The sequence below is a fragment of the Equus caballus genome, chromosome 10 (assembly GCF_041296265.1).
Source record: "Equus caballus isolate H_3958 breed thoroughbred chromosome 10, TB-T2T, whole genome shotgun sequence".
Lineage (NCBI taxonomy): Eukaryota > Metazoa > Chordata > Mammalia > Perissodactyla > Equidae > Equus > Equus caballus.
The window spans coordinates 91,143,762-91,156,381 of NC_091693.1; the positions used below are offsets into that span (position 1 = coordinate 91,143,762).

General features: G+C 41.4%; 1 protein-coding gene across 3 annotated transcripts in view; it reads right to left on the reverse strand.

Moving 5' to 3' along the window:
* NHSL1 (NHS like 1) overlaps nucleotides 1-12,620 on the reverse strand; it is a 290,623-nt gene that overhangs the window by 237,390 nt on the left and 40,613 nt on the right. For all 3 annotated transcript variants that reach the window (XM_023651202.2, XM_070225551.1, XM_023651205.2), the window contains exon 2: nucleotides 4,702-4,752. The gene's annotated coding sequence lies outside the window, so the exon portion shown is untranslated. The remainder of the gene's footprint in view (nucleotides 1-4,701; nucleotides 4,753-12,620) is intronic.

The window sequence follows — 12,620 nt, forward strand, 5'->3', positions numbered from 1 at the left end:
ACTCATATGGGATACAGCAAAAGCTGTATTAAGAGGAAAATTCATCACAATACAGACACATCTTAACAAACAAGAAAAATCCCAAATAAGCAATCTTAAACTACACCTAACCGAATTAGAGAAAGAAGAACAAACAAAGCCCAAAGTCAGCAGAAGGAGAGAAATAATAAAAATCAGAGCAGAAATAAATGCTATTGAAACGAAAAAGGTGGTAGGATCAATGAAACAAAGAGCTGGTTCTTTGAGAAGATAAATAAAATCGACAAATCCCTAGCCAGACTTACAAAGAAAAAAAGGGAGAAAGCTCAAATAAACAAAATCAGAAATGAAAGAGGAGAAATAACAACAGACTCCACAGAAGTACAATTTCGTAGAATACTACGAAAAATTATATGCCAACAAAATGGATAACCTAGAGGAAATGGATAAATTCTTGGACTCCTACAATCTCCCAAAGCTCACTCAAGAAGAAGCAGACAACTTGAACAGACCAATCACAAGGAAAGAGATTGAAATAGCAATCAAAAACATCCCAAAGAATAAAACCCCAGGGCCAGATGGCTTTCCTGAGGAATTCCACCAAACTTTCTGAGATGATTTAATACCTATGCTTTTCAAGCTATTCCAAAAAATTAGGGAGGATGGAACACTTCCTAACACATTCTATGAGGCCAACATCACGCTGATACCAAAGCCTGACAAGGACACCACGAAAAAAGAGAACTACAGGCCAATATCACTGATGAACATAGATGCAAAAATTCTAAACAAAATTTTGGCAACCAGAATTCAGCAATTCATCAAAAGGATCATACATCATGATCAAGGGGGGTTCATACCAGGGACACAGGGATGGGTCAACATCCACAAATCAACCAACATGATACACCACATCAACAAACTGAGGAAGAAAAACCACATGATCATCTCAATAGATGCAGAGAAAGCATTTGATGAGATCCAACAGCCATTTATGATAAAAACTCTGAACAAAATGGGCATAGAAAGGAACTACCTCAACATAGTAAAGGCCATATATGACAAACCCACAGCCAACATCACACTCAATGGGCAAAAACTGAGCGCCATCCCCCTGAAAACAGGAACGAGACAAGGATGCCCTCTATCACCACTCTTATTTAACGTAGTACTGGAGGTCCTGGCCAGAGCAATCAGACAAGAAAAAGGAATAAAAGGAATCCAAATAGGGAGGGAAGAAGTGAAACTCTCGCTGTTTGCAGATGACATGATCTTATATATAGAAAACCCCAAAAAAGCCATCGGAAAACTTTTAGAAGTAATCAACAACTACAGCAAAGTTGCAGGGTATAAAATCAATTTGCATAAATCAGTAGCATTTCTATATTCTAATAACGAACTAACAGAAAAAGAACTCAAAAACACAATACCATTCACAATCGCTACAAAAAGAATAAAATACCTCGGGGTGAATTTAACTAAGGAAGTGAAAGACCTATACAATGAAAATTATAAGGCCTTTCTGAGAGAATTGGATGACGACATAAGGAGATGGAAAGATATTCCATGTACATGGATTGGAAGAATAAACATAGTTAAAATGTCCATTCTACCTAAAGCAATCTACAGATTCAACACTATCCCAACCAGAATCCCAATGACATTCTTTACAGAATTAGAACAAAGAATCCTAAAATTCATATGGGGTAACAAAAGACCCCAAATTGCTAAAGCAATCCTGAGATAAAAGAACAAAACGGGAGACATCACAATCCCTGACTTCAAAACATATTACAAAGCTACAGTAATCAAAACAGCTTGGTACTGGTACAAAAACAGGTGCACAGATCAATGGAACAGAATTGAAAGCCCAGAAATAAAACCACACATCTATGGACAGCTTATCTTTGACAAAGGAGCTGAGGGCATACAATGGAGAAAAGAAAGTCTTTTCAACAAATGGTGCTGGGAAAACTGGAAAGCTATATGTAAAAGAATGAAAATTGACCATTCTTTCTCACCATTCACCAAAATAAACTCAAAATGGATCAAAGACCTAAAGGTGAGACCTGAAACCATAAGGCTTCTAGAAGAAAACGCAGGCAGTACACTCTGACATCAGTATTAAAAGGATCTTTTCAGACACCATGTCTTTTCAGAGAAGGGAAACAATAGAAAGAATAAACAAATGGGACTTCATCAGACTAAATTGTTTCTTCAAGGCAAATGAAAACAGGATTGAAAGAAAAAAACAACCCACTACCTGGGAAAAAATATTTGCAAGTCATATATCTGACAAAGGCTTAATATCCATAATATATAAAGAACTCACACAACTCAACAACAAAAAATCAAACAACCCCATCAAAAAATGGGCTGGAGACATGAACAGACATTTCTCCAAAGAAGATATACGGATGGCCATTAGGCACATGAAAAGATGTTCTTCATCGCTGATCATCAGGGAAATGCAAATCAAAACTACACTAAGATATCACCTTACACCCATTAGAATGACAAAAATATCTAAAACTAATAGTAACAAATGTTGGAGAGGTTGTGGAGAAAAAGGAACCCTCATACACTGGGGGTGGGAATGCAACTGATGCAGCCACTATGCAAAACAGTATGGAGAGTCCTCAAAAAATTAAAAATAGAACTACCATACGATCCAGCCATCCCACTACTGGGTATCTATCCAAAGAACTTGAAGTCAGCAATTCCAAGAGTCTTATGCACCCCAATGTTTATTGCAGCATTATTTACAATAGCCAAGACACGGAAGCAACCTAAGTGCCCATCAACAGATGATTGGATAAAGAAGATGTGGTACATATATACAATGGAATACTACTCAGCCATAAAACAGAACAAAATCGTCCCATTTGCAATAACATGGATGGACCTTGAGGGAATTATGTTAAATGAAATAAGCCAGTTAGAGAAGGACAATCTCTGTTTGACTCCACTCATATGAGGAATTTAAAAATGTGGACAAAGAGAACAGATTAATGGCTACCAGGGGAAAAATGGGGTGGGGGGTGGGCACAAAGGGTGAAGGGGTGCACCTACCACACAACTGACAGACAATAATGTACAACTGAAATTTCACAAGATTGTAACCTATCATTAACTCAAAAATAATAATAATAATAATACCCCTTGGTAGATGATCCAGGTAGCAACATTCAACAGGCAGCTGGAAATAGGGGCCTAACGCTTGAGCGAGAAGAATGGGCTGGAAAGTACACTTGGAGAGATGTTCGCAGGGGTTCCCAGAAGCTCAGGAAGCAGGTGAGACTTAGACCCTACGAAGATTTACTGACCACTCTCCCGGAGACTTCCACACAGTCATCTTCATGTTCACAAGCATGTTGTAGTAAGAGGACTGCCTCCCTGTTCGAATGAGCAAATAGATTCAGAAAGATCCAGTGACTTTCTCAAGACTGCACAGGGGCAGAGGTCTGCATCTCTGGGGCCACCAAGGAGGAGACTGACTGGGGTTGCGTTCCGGAGCAGCTCTTATGGACCAGGAACTGTGCATATTATCTCACTGAATCCCTGTGTGATCTGCAGTTAAGCTTTATTGCACCCGCTTTGTAGACGAGGTAACTGAGAAGCTCAGGATCACATGGCTGGGAAGCAGCAGAGTCAGTCTGAACCCGGTCAGGCACCAAGACCCCTGACTGTTCAACTACATCGCCCTGCAAGGGAGCCCAGAACACCTTTAAATGGTGAGAGAAGAAACAAGATCCAAAAAAAGAAACAGAAAAGAGTTCCTCAAATAAGCCTGAGAAGATCCAAAAATAACCTCATATCTTGGAAGTCAAGGAAGGGAAAGTTTTCCATTGGGAGAGAATATGCTGTCACAGACACAGTGGGTTCCAGTTCCAGAAGTACGACAAGTTGGCTGTAAGACCCTAGGCCAACCATTCAGTTCATCGGGCCTCTTTCCTCACAACGGAAAGTATGGAGGCTTCTCCACTACAAACTTACCCGTGTTCACACTCACCACGCCCCCACCTCCAGGTGGGTGTTCCACCTGCCTGTGCTTAGGATGCCCCTGCTCCTGCATCCCCCAACACCGTGCTCCTGCAATCACCCCCTTTTTCTATCTTTGAGTTCTCTCTCCATTTGCCACTCCCGCATTTAAAACACACTCAAGTCTCTCTCATTAACGGTAAAACCCTTCCCTTCATCCTGCCTCTCTACATAATTAGCCACCCCCTTCTACCTCTTTCCCTTCATAGTCAAGTTGCTAGAATAGTCTGCATTCAAGGTCTCCATGTCCACAAACCAAGCCACTGCGGTCTGCTTTCTCCCCATCTCTCCTTGAAACGGCTCTGCTGATGTCACCAGTGCCCTTTTGCCTGTTCTGGCCCTTGAGTCTGTGCTGTATCTCACATCACTGACCATTCCACTGTCTTGAAACTATTCTCAGGTTTTTGCCCTGCTCCTCCTTTTTACACTCTCTCTATCACATTTTCCTAATTTGGGGGCTAAAAGCTGTGAATACATGCTTCAGAAAGTGCACATACACAGAAAACGTGGCTTTTGTTTTCCTGAACCTCTAAAGCCAACACAGAGATCCTTGAGGAGCTGATGTAACTCAGTTGACACAGGCTCCCCGAGCTGCTCAACCACTCCTATGACTTCAGCTATTGCATAATGCCCAACTCTCTATCTTTAACCAGGGTTCACGTCTCAGCTCTTACCACTTACCAGCTGCGTGGCTTTGGGACAGGGTTCACCTCTCATATCTCAGGTCCTCATCTGCAAAACAGAGATCATAACAGGATAATCTATACAGTTGTTGTGAGACCCACATGAGTTACAACAGGTGCTTAGACATTGGCTGGTACATAGTTGGTTCGTACTTACCAAATGTTTGCTATATAACTAGATCTCTCTCTCACTCTCTTTCTCTCCCCCTCCTTCCCCCAAATCAACTTACTCAACTGATAAAGGACATTTCAACCTGAAAGTCCCCCAAAGAATCCAAAACTGAGTTCATCTACTCCACCACCCAAACCTGCTCTTCCCTCACCATTCCTTATCCTGGACTAATCCTCACAGCATGCCACAGAGTCCTTCCTCCAGCATGACCACAATCTATCCACCAACATTTTGGGGATATAGTTGTTCAATTGCCTACAAGTCTGCCACCCAAATTATATTCCTCCCTCTTGTCTATAAGGCATCTTGGGAATCTACTGGATGCCTTACTGAATCACGTTGCCACCCTCTTGTTCTATAAGTAACCACATCAAGAAGCAATGAAGGACCTGTTATTTAGAGAGAAAATATCTATAGAAAATGAAATGCAGCAAATAAAAACCCTTTAAAGTCTCACCCAGAGCAGTTAGAAACAAACACTTTCCAGTTATTCGACTATAATCTATGAAGTTTACAAAGAACAAGGGCAAAGACAACAGAACCTGAGTCAGAACGAGAGCAGAGGCATTTCTCTCAGCCAGTTTCACCAGCATCTCATGGAGAAGGACCTGCAAGTGCAGGATCAGCCACATATGATTTTAGCTCGTTGCTTTCTCACTTACACTTTGGTCAACTGGGTTCTTCCCATAGTACGGATTTCTCCCTGTAGAGCTGATTCCACCCAGCAGCTTTCTGAAAACCTAGCTGACCTTCATTAACTGACAACCTAAGAAACAGTTTTACACCCATTATTTTGTTTGCTGTGAATATTGTTTACTACAGCTTCACTTAAGAAATTCCTTTTAAAACTTACGTTAGGAAAAGCATTGCTTCCCAGAAGAAATGAGTATGTTTTTTCTCTCACAGTCAATTAAATTTTTTTTGAGGAAGACTAGCCCTGAGCTAACATCTGCCACCAATCCTCCTCTTTTCGCTGAGGAAGACTGGCCCTGAGCTAACATCCATGCCCATCTTCCTCTATTTTTCATATATGGTACACCTACCACAGCATGGCTTGCCAAGCGGTGCCATGTCCACACCAGGGATCTGAGCCGGTGGACCCCGGGCCGCCGAAGCAGAACATGCGAACTTAAGCGCTGAGCCACCGGGCTGGCCCCTGGTTAATTAAATTTTTCAACTGATCATAGTTCCCTCTCCACTCTGGTTTCTAAGAAATTCCAAGACAAATCACTCGTCCTCTTGTGCTGTCTGTGCCCTCCTGGCCAGAATGTACGTGTTCTATTTGCACTCAATACCACCACCATGATTATTAACTTCTATGCCATTTTCCATGGCCATACTTTTTAAGAAATTGAATTTATTTACTTTTTTCTTTTTAAAGATTTTGTTTTTTCCTTTTTCTCCCCAAAGCCCCCCAGTACATAGTTGTATATTCTTCGTTGTGGGTCCTTCTAGTTGTGGCATGTGAGATGCTGCCTCAGCGTGGTTCGATGAGCAGTGCCATGTCTGCACCCAGGATTCAAACCAACGAAACACTGGGCCGCCTGCAGCGGAGCGCACGAACTTAACCACTCGGCCACGGGGCCAGCCCCTGAATTTATTTACTTTTTACATGAGTATCTGGTGAGCTGCCTCAAATCTTTGGTTGAAAAAGGTGGTGTGCATTAAATTTAAATTAATTATGAATTAATTATTTAGCACGGGTGCCATCATTCCCAACTAACCCCTCCTATTATTTTTAACATTCTAAGATCACAAATATAGTTTATGCATCAGCAAGAGGAGGCACCTGAAGCGAGGGTGCCCACTTGGCAGTCACAGTGGCCGCCCTGCTGCACGACTGGAGAGACCAAGAGGGCCCTGGCTGGCGAGTGTGCCAAATCAGCCTGTGCACACCGGCAGCCTCTCTCTCTAGCGTCCATGCTCCAGACATGGCTTCATGAGATGACGAGGTGGGTCAGATGAGCTTATTATTCAATAAATTCATATTATTTCCTTCTCCAGTTTCCAACGAGAATCCTAACTCTATGCCTCTTTCTTCTCCTTCCTCCCTCTTCTGGCCATTTAATTATTTCATTCTTCATCTTCAAAAAGAAGAAATGTGGAAAACATGACCAAATATTAGGCTATTAAAACTGGGTACCTGAGAAAGGAAAAATTCAAAGACCAACTCTCTACAGTCAAAGGGAAATTAAGGACATTTCTTTCTTCCTTCAGGATGCTCTGAACACAGGTTTCTTCTAGAATCATCTACAGAGATTGCTTATACTTCCTACATGCAGTAAACATCTAAATTGTGCACTTCTTTCTGACAATAGAGAGCTAAGAGGGCACGGTCAGGAAAGGTGTTTTTTCCCAGTTATGGACAAGTTATTTTAAGTTTAGGATCCTTGCTTTTTTTCTTCTTTTCATTTCAACCATGAGTTAAATCTAATATATGCATGTAACATTCTTCAGGAAAGTAATTATGTAAATACAAGCACGGTAAAATTTTCTTACTTATTAAGTCTCCAGGAATAAAATATACACTGAGGGAGAAAATGTTTTCAGATACATACAATCCTTTGTTTCCATTTTTCTGACATCTCATGGAAGGGCTACTTGTAATTCTGGCTATTTCTTTAGAAAAATGCAAAATGTTAGAATTTTTAATTGTTTCATCATGCTTCAGTAAATAAATGTGCTAAGGGAACACAGTCAATAACAGAATAATGCATCGTCTTATGCAGCTGATTGATTGTTTGTAATACTGCCCATCCCCGAGGATCAAATCCAAAGAGCTTTTTCATTAATTTGGGGAACTGGAGCATTCTCAGGAATCCCCACAGTAAACCATCTCGGACGGTGTGATTCACAGTGGAGCTGCAGCTGACGCTCTGGGCCGCCCGCTTGGTTTTCCCAGGCTCTGTAAGGGGATTTTACCAGTTGTTCACAGGGTCACACAGTTCTGTAAAGTTTGCAAAAACTAATTGTTTGGTATTCTTTTTTCTCAAAGAGGAACTCCAAAATTGCATAAGCGTCAGGCTGCAAAAAAACCTGGATCTATGCCTCGACTCAACAGCAATTTAGTAGTTTATTTTTCTCCAAAGTAAGACTGTAACTACAGCAAACCAGCCCTCTTATGTAAGATACTGTTTAAAATGCGTAAGACTGAGAAAGAATGTGTGCCTATCTGGGTCATTTACATTAGGTTTTTTTTTTTTTTGAGAAAGATTAGCCCTGAGCTAACATCTGCTGCCAATCCTCCTCTTTTTGCTGAGGAAGACTAGCCCTGACCTAACATCAGTGCCCATCTTCCTCTACTTTATATATGGGACGCCTTCCACAGCATGGCTTGACAAGCAGTGCGTAGGTCTGCACCTGGGATCCCAACGGGTGAACCATGGGCTGCCAAAGCCCGTTAAGAACGTGTGAACTTAACCACTGTGCCACTAGGTCGGCCCCTACACTATCTTAAAAGTAAAATGGAAATATAATTTGGAAAAAATGGCCTTTGTAATATTCAAGCAAGTCAACTGTAATTTCAATTATTAGCTTTTAAATTCTATTAATAATTTAGCCATAACTCACATTTCTTAATAAACTAGGAGAACTTGGCAATAATTCAATGTACAGTTAAGATTTCATAGACATGATCAGATTTTTACAAATTTGTGCCCCCTATGAAGAGTTGAAATAATACGTCTCCCCCAGCATCTCTCCTTCCAAAGAATATTTAAAATAGAAAGAAATTATTACAATCATAAAAAATTACATATCCATTATGACCTGTTGGTAAGACTGAAGTTTTATCAAATCAGAACATTTACAAAATACGAGCATCTTTCATCAAAAGGCACTCTTTCTGTAGTTTAAACCAGCAATTACAATCCTAAACACTGCTTGCTAATCTTAGCTGTCAGGAAGTGAGAAAGAGAAAGGTTAATTCATAAGACAGCTTGGTACCTAACTCCACTTAGATTTTTCTGGTCCATAGTCAACACCTCAAATTATACTAAGAAACAGATAGCAGCCAAAGGGAAACACAGCGTACAATCCCGCGCAAGTTATAACTTTACTCCTGCAGGCTGTGCCTCTGAGTCGTACTGTAGCTCAGGTGTGCGTGACCTGCTGCTTCCAGACACCCCTCAAAGCACTGCAGACACCCAGCCCGACACCCATAAGGGCCTAGCACAGCACTGAGGCTGTCGTGGAGCTCTCCCCGGAGGAGGTGTGCACCCCTAGGGATCCGATGGTGATGTATCATGACAATGAGCAAGCCAGGACTGCCCATCCATTGCTTAGGAGACCTTGCCCACGATCCCCACCTGCATCAGCTTCCATGCGCCTTCCGCAGAGTCACAGAGACCTGAAGTGTGGTCCTGATCCTAGAATCAAAATAAAAGGTTCAGGCATGTGCTTTTGTACCTTGAGTGAAGAGATGAGGTCAAGACCACGTGTCCCCACTGGCGGGTAGGGAGTGGGGGAGAAAGCTGACAACACCAGACAGCATCCTGATGTTGGAGTGACAACACTGACTTCCTGCTTTGAAAGTGACTGATGATTCCGAAGCATACTTCATATGCTGGGCATCATGCCAAGGGCTGTACCTGAACGATCTCATTTAAATATCTACAAACAAGCCTGTGAAGGAGGTTTTATTATTCCTGCCATTTCACAGGTAGGGAAGGAGAGTCAGAGAGGTGGCGTGATGGTGACAGGATTTTACTTGGTGCTCAGATGCTTCATTAAATACTGAGAAAGTCATATTCTTGTGAAACCTTTCAGTCCCTCTTTTCCTGCCCAGAGGAAGGCTCAGTTAGATGCCAAACTCAACACCTCTTGAACTCTCGCTGGTCTCCTTTTGTAAGCACCGAGATCAAGCCCAGCAACGGGCCGCCTGTGGCAGGCAGTGGTACCCAGCTGGAGCTGAACAAGGGTTTTCACACTTCATCTTTATGGAAACTGACATGGGTCTTTCATTATGTAGTAAAACAAATTTTTCTTTTTCAGTATCTATATTTAAATAGTGAGCATATTTAAAGAAAAATAGTAAGTAAATGTGATGATCAGCTTTACGGCTAGGGCACAGTCCCTAGTTATCCCATCAGACACTAACCTAGGTGTTGCTGTGAAAGTATTTTGTAGATGTGACTGAAGCCACAGTCATTTGATTTTTTTTTTTTTTAAAGATTTTATTTTTTCATTTTTCTCCCTAAAGCCCCCCGGTACATAGTTGTGTATTCTTCGTTGTGGGTTCTTCTAGTTGTGGCATGTGGGACGCTGCCTCAGCGTGGTCCGACGAGCAGTGCCATGTCCGCGCCCAGGATTCGAACTAACGAAACACTGGGCCGCCTGCAGCGGGGTGCGTGAACTTAACCACTCGGCCACGGGGCCAGCCCCAACAGTCATTTGATTTTAAGGGAGATTACCCTGGATTATGTGGGTGGGCCCAGTGTAATCCCAAGGGTCCTCACCACGGAAAAGAGGGAGGCAGGAGAGTCAGAGAAGGAGATTTATGGACAGAAGCAGAGGTGAGAGTGGGCCAACGCATGTGGGCAGGCAAAGGAGGAAAGAAAGGACAGGAAACAGATCCTCCCTACAGCCCCAAGAGACGCAGCCTGCAGACTCCCTGACTTTAGCCTTAGAAATTCACTTTGGACTTCTGGCCTCCAGAACGGTAAGAGAATAAAATCTGTTTGTTTTTTTAAGGTATCCTTTTGATGAGGAAGACTGGGCCTGAGCTAACATCTGTTGCCAATCTTGCTCTTTATTTTGCTCCCCCAAAGCCCCAGTGCGTAGTTGTATGCCCCAGCTGGAGGTCATTCTACTTCTTCTCTGTGGGATGGCGCCAGAGCATGACTTGATCAGCGGTGCGTGAGTCCACACCCAGGGTCCAAACCGGCGAAGCCGAAGAGAGTGCGGGAACTCAACCTGAGCCATGGGGCCGGCCCCGATCTGCGTTGTTTTAAGTCAGTAAGTGTGTGGTGCTTTTGCCTAGAAACTGTTCTCCTTCCTGATTTACAACTTATCACTTAACCTAAGCTTCTTATTTTGTCCTAATCTCTGTTTCATTATCTAGTTGCTGGTTTCATTCTTGTCCGGATCCTCGGTCAATATTTGAACCTTACAGCAACTCAAGTATGTGGTTTAACCCATTCTGGTCCTGCTCCTAGACCCTTTTTCTGGACTTCAAATTCAGAACCAAAGATTTTTTATTTTTAAGTTTTTAAATATAGTATAGACCCATAGATTATTTTTTAATAGTATTTTAAAATAATACATGCAAATATTTTTAAATTACATGGTACAAAAAAGTATTGAACTCATTTTGAACCCCAGGTCTTTTCTCCAGAGGCAGGCGTGTGTGTGTGAGAGAGAGACAGAGAGAGACAGAGACACAGATGCTCAGGCATCTGCAAGGCCACGTGCAGTGCGCTCTCCATCAGGAGCAGCATCTGTCCACTGCACTCCACTTTCCTTTTTTTTTTAACTTAAAAACGTATAATAATAATAATACTTTTTAGGGTTGTTGTGAGGATTAATCACTTAATCTTTAGGTCATTGCTGAGCTCTAAATGATTTGTTAAATAAAATACATAAATTCTCTTTCAAAATGAAATTTATAAGACTCTAAAGGCTGTTATTTACATCAAAGAACCTACCCAATCATTAATTTTTATTATTTCATACTTTTTAAAAATAATACTTAATAAACATATTTTATACTCCTATAATCAACTTGCGATTTTGGTTGTTTTTCTAAAAATTATTTATGTAGAGCTTGTCATTAATGACTCAGCCTGTAAACTTGTAACTTTATATATTCTAAAATGCATGTAAGTCATAGTTTGTGTAATCTTCGCCCTGATGTCAAGTATCTGTGTTACTTCTCACCTTTTGCTATAATACATAGCGCTACTAAAACAAGAGGACCTTAAAATGGTGAGTGATCCCAGAAGTCGAATTTCCTTAAAACAGGTGCATCCTATGACACTCCACATTACCAGCTTCTGCTGAACATATCTTGTGAAACCACTGCTTCATGGAAGAGACCATTCTGTTTTTCCATTTTGAGACGTTTTAATACAAAGTTCTGCGTCTTTAACTCCATCTTGCTCTTGTCCAGGCCTAATTCCATCCACGCAGCATCTCCAGTCTGGCCTCCTGACATGAGGCCAAGATTCACCCTGTGGCCTAACCCCCTGGCACCGACAATCAAGCAACAACATGGACTTTAAAATAAAATCTCCGTTTTTAATGGAACTCATTTAAAGAGGTTTATAAATACTTAGTTTTGATGGTCTTATATTTTTATAAAATGTTTAACAATTATATTTGCAAGCTGAGAAAATGTGAAACAAAGGTCTACATTTACTTCTGACCAGTACCATGGATGAACTGGATGAAAATGCTGCTCGGTATATATTTCCAAAGTACTTTCACTTATTAAGTCAGTACTGGGTAATCCAATTGGCAAAATAATCATGTCACTAAGTGAGCTATATCAACTCTTTAGACTAAAATTCTTTTCTTTTTTATCTTTTTTGAGGAAGATTAGCCCAGAGCTAACATCCGCCGCCAATCCTCCTCTTGTTGCTGAGGAAGATTGGCCCTGAGCTAACATTCATGCCCCATCTTCCTCTATTTTTTTTTAATTATTTATTTTTAAAAATTTTTTCTTTTTCTCCCCAAAGCCCCCCGGTACATAGTTGTATATTTTTAGTTGTGGGTCCTTCTAGTTGTGGCATGTGGGATGCTGCCTC